Source organism: Nicotiana sylvestris, chromosome 4, assembly GCF_000393655.2.
Source record: "Nicotiana sylvestris chromosome 4, ASM39365v2, whole genome shotgun sequence".
Taxonomy (NCBI): domain Eukaryota; kingdom Viridiplantae; phylum Streptophyta; class Magnoliopsida; order Solanales; family Solanaceae; genus Nicotiana; species Nicotiana sylvestris.
In genome coordinates this window covers 154,120,512-154,128,628 of record NC_091060.1, presented here as the reverse complement: position 1 = coordinate 154,128,628, position 8,117 = coordinate 154,120,512, and the positions used below count along the sequence as shown (strand labels likewise).

The 8,117-nt window shown below is 36.5% G+C and overlaps 1 long non-coding RNA gene across 1 annotated transcript; it reads left to right on the top strand.

The window, feature by feature from the left end:
• The first annotated feature begins 2,241 nt into the window (after positions 1-2,241).
• On the top strand, positions 2,242-5,921 carry LOC104237119 (uncharacterized). The gene is made up of 3 exons (XR_713552.2): positions 2,242-2,600; positions 4,677-5,009; positions 5,569-5,921. It is a non-coding gene; the product is annotated as an uncharacterized lncRNA (long non-coding RNA).
• Positions 5,922-8,117: the final 2,196 nt, after the last annotated feature.

The following is an 8,117-nucleotide window of genomic DNA, read 5'->3' as shown; positions in this document are numbered from 1 at the left end:
TAACATCTCAGTGACTAATTGCTGCATTACATGCTTTTGAAAATAGGGATAATGATATGGTTTGACATTAACAGGACTGATACCTGGTTGTAAGTGAATCGCATGATCTTGGGATCGTTCTGGAGGCAGAGGTTTCTGAAAGACATCTTCAAATGAATTGAGTATTTCCTTGAGTTCAACTGGAGTATTTTCAGAGGTGACCATGTCCTCATGCACCAACTCCAAACAAAAGAAGGAAGATATGGCATCAATAGCCGTTAGATGACGTAAACTATGTAGCTGAACTGGTTGGACCCCTGTAGGCGATTCCCCTTGCCAAAGATAACTTATTCCCTGGAAAGAGAACTAAAAAATGCGATTGGAATAATATTTGACTGCTGGACCTAATGTAGCAATCCAAGAAACTCCTAGAACCAAATCAGCTCCGTGTAGTGCGAGCACATAAAAATCAAGGTAAAGCTCACAACCTTGTACAGTCAGAGGAACCTGACCATGTCCCCCATCGAGCAAAACCTAAACCGGAGATCCATTGACATGGCCAGTGAATCGAAGTGTATGTGGTGAATGCCCTCCTGCCAATGCATGATAAGAAATAGAGGAATGTTCCTGAACCTCTAAACATTGGAGTTCCTCTGCCAAAGCTTCATCAGTAATGAGGGGTTCCACTACCGAAGTCTCTCCTTCGTTCTCATTAACTAACAAAAATAATTGAGGAAGAGATTTTCACTTATGACAAGCAGAATACTTCTCGTCACAATAATATCAAAGACCCTTCTTACGGCGATTCTGAATTTTGGCCGGGGTAAGGCGTTTAAGAGAGAGACGATTGGGGTTTGTATGTGGTTTTGGACATGGGAGGGCCAAAAGGTTGGAGCGAGACTTAGGGGGGAAGCGAAAGTCGATGGCGATGAGATCGGAGTGGGCAATAGAGGTTGAGTTTTAGGAAAAACGAGTCGGGTGGTCCTTTTTCAGCAGCTATTCTTTGCTCATGTAGTTGGGCCACCTTGATGGCCTCATCTAAAGTTTTAGGCTCGTGTAACAAGATAGATGAATTAATATCATCTCGCAACCCAGCAATAAAACAACGAACTAGAAACTACTCTGGCAAGGCCATTGACTCATTGACAACTGATTCAAATCGGCGTTGAAACTCCTCAACCGTCGATGTCTGGAATATCTTAGATAAATGACCCTCCGGCGTTTCCAAATGACGAGTGCGGAAACGCAACAAAAGTTTGTCCGTAAAAGAATTCTAGTCACTTGGTTGTTTATTTCGAAATAGCCATCGATACCAAATTAGAGCCGTGCCGTCGAGATAAAGGGAGGCAAATGACAAGCGTTGTTCGTCAACAATGTCATAAAACTCAAAGTAGCGTTTTGCTTGAAAGATCCAACCTTCTGGATCAACACCGAAGAAACGAACAAATTCCACACGAGCCGGCTTATGATGTACATGTTGTGACGCTAGTTCACCGATAGGACGTGGATGAGATTCTTCCAATGGTAGCAAATGAGTAGTTATATTGGCGAGTTGGGCAGCCAAGTCATCCATCGTGGAACGGATTACATCTAACTCCGAATTAGGACCCATACGGAATTGTAGGAGTGTTGAGTTCGGATTCGGACATAAGAGAATGAAAGCACCAATGTAGCAGTTGCTACCAATAATACTTAACCACACAAACAATAACTAATATTGATATGTAAAGGGAATTACAGTGATGAAATTAACATAGAGTTGTAGGGAGTAACAACTGAAAGAAGAAGGAGATGAGAAGTAGAACTACAGAGATATAGATGAGAAGAGAATATTTTCAATAACTTCTGCCTAACTTTTCCTAATCCACTACTCTGCCTTATATAACCAACTTCTATAACTACATTACCCACGTCCCACTAAATAATCACGTAACTTTGAAGGCATTTGTCTCGCTCGTTTTCCCCTTTCCGGATTGTCCTCAATAACATCCTTCATGGACTCCACTTCAGCAGCCAACTCGATAGCCCCGTCAGCAAGTTTATTTTGTGATTCTAGATTTATAACAGAAGTGGCCCTTGTGTCAGTATAAACATGTTGCAGAACATTACTTTTATTGTAAATATCTATTCCTATACTATAAATGATGATAATTAGGCAGCTCATGGTTAATATATTTGTCTGGCCCAAGCATAAAATTGTAACTATAATGTAAATAAGGATAACTAGGCAGCTCTTGCTGCTAACATGTTTGCCTGGACCAAGGATAAAATTGTAACTTGGTACTACAGCTCAACACGTAGAGCCCAATTTTGATAACACGTGGTCACCGTTTGATTTCTGAAACGCTCCATCTGTGAACACCTTGTCTCATACCTCCTCTCCATCCTTATTTCCTACTGTGTCTTCAGAAGCTGTGAGCGAGAGGATCTAAAAGCTTAGTCATTGAAGTAGTCCAGAAAATATCCTCAAGCTATAAAGGCTTACGACAACAGCAACACTGATTGATGCCAGGTCTAAAAGCTTCCTTTTGCGGCCTGATTCCAGACATGACAGTAGCATCAACTACCAAATAAATGTATTCCTCCAAGTTACTGAGATCCACCTGCGAATTTCATCCAAGGTATTGAAAGAAATATCAATAGAAATTACATATCTGATCTTACCTGATTTTCCTGAAAATTAACTCAAATTATTTTCTTGTGTTTCTCTGTGCCTTTCTCAGTTACTACTTAAAATTGGTGCCTTATTTGCTTTATTTACTTATGATACCATTTATCCTCTACTTTATTTTCTTCATAAGTCGTCTACAGAGTTTTTACTTTCTCCCCCATTTTAAGGGTGAGAATGCATCTGCTTTTTGTTATATAAGTGTAGGATTTATTCTGCTCTCACTCCTCCCCTCCATCTGTGTTTCTTGTATTGATTGTTTTCAGTCCTTGATTATATGCTAGGTATTTGTGTTTTCTCCTGAGTAGCGAGGGGATTCGTGCAGAGAAAGTGTAACATGTTAATAAATTTTGTTCGCCAGGTGTTTGACAAAATTCTTCAATCAGATTTTCTATAAGATTTCTTATGCATGCTCTTGCCATGTACTTTTTAAGTCCCCAATTTCAACAATTGTTCTGATTCTTCTTTTTACTTATAGTCTTTTTGGTTTCTTCCGCTTAGTTAGACTGTTGATTGTGCCTCTATATTTTCCTGTTTCTCGCTGCATCATTTTAATTTATGACATATCACTGTTAGCCGCTGGTAAAAGGGTATTTATTTAGATTGTTCTATTGCGGAAACAAACTTCATACTAATATGAAGAAGAAGAAGAAGAAGACCCAGTGATTAGTAATTTTCTTTATTAAATGAATACCGTGACATATGAACTCTGTGCTACGAAATTGTTACCCAATAGCTCATAAATTTAACGCGCTAATCTTTGTTCGAACAAGTTGATATATTAATCCTATCTTTGTGATCTTTTTCAAAGTCTAAGTTCCTAAAAGTTTACTTATTTGGCTTTCGCTTATTTCAATTTGTGGTCAAATTAACGTTCCTTCCACCATTTGAATCAAGATGTTTTGGAAAAATATGTTCAAGACAAAAAATAAAAGCTCGGTAGATCTTCACCAATGCTTCTTTTCTTTTACTTTATATAGATTTTGGGACAATCTTTTCGTGGATACCTTTAATATATAACACAATATAAGCTGAAAGTTTTACTTTTGGTAGGATAAGTGACCTAAAATCAATACAAGGAGTGATGATGTCAAACAAGCATAACTTGAAGGACTTAAAATAAGATCATTGTTTAGGAATAACAATGAACTTCCAAAATTAGGGACATTTGATGCTTTTTCCTCTTATTTCTGCCGTTTTCTTATTTTTGAATGTTGGACAAGTTCCTTCCTGGCAGTAATAGCGTAATTTATCCTTGTAAAAAAAGGGTAACTCCATCATTGTGTTATGCTTAAAATTTGGATTATATTGTCCATGTATTGGATTCCTACACTTCTCATAAAGTTCGTGCTAAAAATGGCACAGGCATAAGAACAAAGTTCTTCAGTTTGATTCCTGGTTATTTTTCTCTTCTACAGTAACCCTTATTATCAATTTTTCATTCCTGATCTTTGCTCCGCATAGGATTTTGTTGCAAAAAATCCTTGATGTATTATTGAAGATTTTTTAATAATTTTTCAACCCTTGAAATTCATCTGAACAATAAATTTGGATGCGTTACAACCAGATAAATTTTGCACTTAATGATATTTTTTTTATATGTTAGAATGCATCTATATTTGCTGCTACTTTTATATTTGAAATTGGATTTTCTAGGTATTACTGTCAAATTAAGCATCCGCGTTTATTTTACACAGCAACTGAACTGAATACTAGCATTCGATCATAGGAAAGTAGAGAAGTAGAGTTAGCATTTGTAACTGTTTTAGACGTCGACTAAAGTTAAGGTTTACCTCTGTATTTCCCCATTAAAAAGGATTAAAGCTATGTTACCAATATTTTGTATATAGATGAGTAGTATGTTTACTAATTTTCTCCAGCGTTTGCATATTGTGATATTACGAATTTCTTGAGTAATGATTAGTATGTTACCAACAAATATTCAATTTTGTTATAGACTGGTACATGTTCACCTATCTTTGCATTGTCGATAAAATACCTTTTGGTTTCTGAACTACCTAAAATGTAGATATTTCGCAGTAATAAGCTTGTGAAGATACGCTGCTTATGGGATTGATAAAAGCATTGCTATCTTTAACTTCAAAATGTGAGGATGTATTCCGTACCTTCAATGTTTACCAGATGAATGCGTGGAGATTACAACTAATAATGAGGATCCACTTTTTGTAAAGCTTAAGGGTTTGAATGGAGAAAGGAGGAGATTGTCTCAGAGTTTTGAGTATAATTATGATGATTTTATTCCCATTTTGAGGCCTTTCTTGAGAGGTTATTTGAAGATCCTAAGAGAAGTTAAGGAGAAGAGGTTGCAGCTATTCAAAGACTACTCTCTTGATGAAAGAAAGTGAGTTCACTTTTTTTCCTTTATGCTTGATTTGTCAATTTTCCTCAGTTTTACAGTCTAAAGTTCTAATCTGTAGGCATTCTCCTTCAAACGACTTCTTTTTTTCTTCTTTTACAATTTCTTTGGTTTATCATTTAGTTTTACAAATCTGATTAAAAAAACGTCTATTTGCTGGTAAGAATGTTTTGGATTTTGAGGAATCACACACTTTTATTCTTGATTTGTTGTGAAAATTGTTAATTGCATTGAGTTGTGTTCCAGTTGAATTTCCAGAATAGTACTGCCTCTGATCTTTTTTAGTTGTCCTCTAAGTTTTGGCCCGAAAATTATTCAATGTAATTAACTAAGAATGGTATTTGACTGAATCTGGAATGAGGATGAATTTGGGAAAAATAATTAATGTTTTCTGATTACCAAGTATGATACGTTACTGAAACTTTTAACCATATCGACTATACATAATCAAATGCTTCTCTAATGTACTCCCCGCAAATATTATTCAGGCACATCTTTGCTATGCTATCATTTACTGCTGAAATTCTCATATTCCTTTATGCAGGTATGGATACTTTGGGCATTGAGAAGTGGAAATTTGTCAGCGACGTGTGAGCTTTCACATCTATTGAAGCCCGTTTTTTACTACATAGTTCTACTGATCATATATGAGTGGTTGATCGAAAGATTATAGTAATGTTCACTAGCCTTGATTATAGTAATGTTCTATTACGTGTAAGCCGAAGAACCAATTGCAAGATTACGTGCGCAGAAAGGCGTTAAAGAATACATTGGTCTCTCATTGATTGTATTAGAATTTTCAAACAAGTTCATAATATTTTTGGCTACTTCGCATTCCCATAACATGATTACATGTGGGGGAAGATGTTTAAGAATATACTTTTCTCATTTCACTTATACCTTTTAGGATTTTGAGTCGGATGCTCAAATTATATTGTCAAACACGATCCTTCGAGAAGGAAAAAGAAGCAAGTAATGAGGCTTTAATCTAACGTATTACAAATTTAAGGTCTCAACACTTTATTGTTTAAGGTCTATTAACTAATAGTAAAGTGTTGGGGGACCGGATCTTAGTAGCTTAATTGATTGACTATCAGAACTTTCGCCTTGTTTAAAGATTCAATTCTCTATCTTGTAAACTCCTTTGTATCATTGGAATGGATTGGCCAAGGTCACCATTTTAGCATCGTACTGTTATAATACATTGCGAACAATTGCAAATAGAGGATTTTACTTTCTCTTCACAACATTCATCTTTTGTTCTTTTAAGTCAAGATTTTCACCCCGTCATTAATGTCTAACCATTGCAGGTCATGTGAAGCTTAAGATATTAATTGCGAGAAATGTTTTGCAACATTGAAAATTGATAATACATTAATATAGAATAAAGAAAGTATCACCACACAAAGGAGCATGGCGTTTTGCTTGGACAATTTAGGTTACTATTAGAAACAATTGCAAAAAACATTAACATTAAACAACTATTGGGCCCGTGCTTAGCACGGACAACACCCCACTAGTACTATATAGAAGAGCCCTAAAGCAAGCAGGGGACCGTCACATCCCTGCTTGTTGACAGAGGGCAGTTTTGTCTTTCTACTACTTCTATGCTAGGTATATTTCCTTTTGTGTCCTTGCTTTTTGATTTGTGTCCTCCAGAGAAAATCTAAATAGGTAATTTTGCATTCTACATTGATTGCCACCGACGATTTTGCTTCGCTTTTGGCAGAAGCGAAATTACGCGTTTTGCTTGGTATTTTGCAGCTCCAATTAAAATAATGGTGCAATCCTTCTTGATTTTATGAAATTCAACTACTTGAAGAGAAATTGGTGTTTCAGCCGAATTATATTTTCTTTGTTAATATGTTTTTCATAGCAGCTCCATCTCCATAAGTGAGGACTCAAAGAAGTCATTAAAGGGAGATTTTAGGGCTATGTCCCGCGGCATCCCAACTTCAATCATCAACTTTGAAATATATCAACAAGATAACAAAGACTACTGCTGTAAATTAATGGGAATAGAGACAACTGATTGGGCAAGTTAAAATTCGGGTGGGTTAAAATTCTTTACTAGTAACTCATGTTGGTATTGTATAGCTCAAAATTTGATCAAAAGAATTCTACTTAAGGAAGAATGACCAAGAGTCAACCAAGCCGAAGTCACGTATAAGAAGCAATATACTGGTGAGTGGTTTAGTTACTGTCGAGGTCGAGCGCTCAATTCGGCCCAAACGGCTAGTTCAACACTTAGACATTTTAGAGGAATATTCTACGGGATATTCCAAGAACTTAGGTACTCGGGTAAAGGACCGCTAGGTAAGGAAGGTGTTTTGTATAAATATCATGGGAGGGAGTAACAGAAGAGGGGGAACTGATAGGAACATACACACAAACATATACATCTCCCTAAAGGTGAAGATGTTCCCTAATCTCAGGCTCCTCGCCAAAAAAAGGAGAAAAGAGCTTAGAATCTCGGTATTCATCTGTAAATCAATTTTATCAAATGTATGGAGGTCGGTCTTATTCAAGAATAATGACTCTTTTCATTTATGTATTCTTCATTATCATTTGATATTATTGGAGCAATCATCCTTTTCATACATTACGAAATTAAATTGCAACTGTAATCAAAATTTATGGCCAGCTATGTTTGTTTGTTCCTATCTTCTATCTCACATCTAAAATAATTTATCTTTGGCTAGGATTTGCCCCAAATCCACTTATTTAATTAGTTTAACAAAAAGGCCTAATGCTTTTTAGTCAAACAATTTGGCGCCATCTGTGGGGATTTCCTAGCCAAAGTTATAGTTCTTCTAGATCTAAGCTCGGTTCTAGTTCTACTTCCCGTTCGCTGTAACTTCATCCTTTCGCCTGTGTGCTTGTGGTGCATCTTATGTTTCCGTCTCTTCATGCCTCAGGACTGGATCGGATTGGGACTTGAACTCGAAAATCCCAACGAGCAAAGTAAATCAACAACCCACAAGGTGCCCATATTCGACTATAGCTGAAGCTAAGTACGAAACTGAGATCGGATCTGAAGCTAGCACTCAGTTCATTGCCAATCAGATCGAAGGGACTTTACAAACCAAAGTA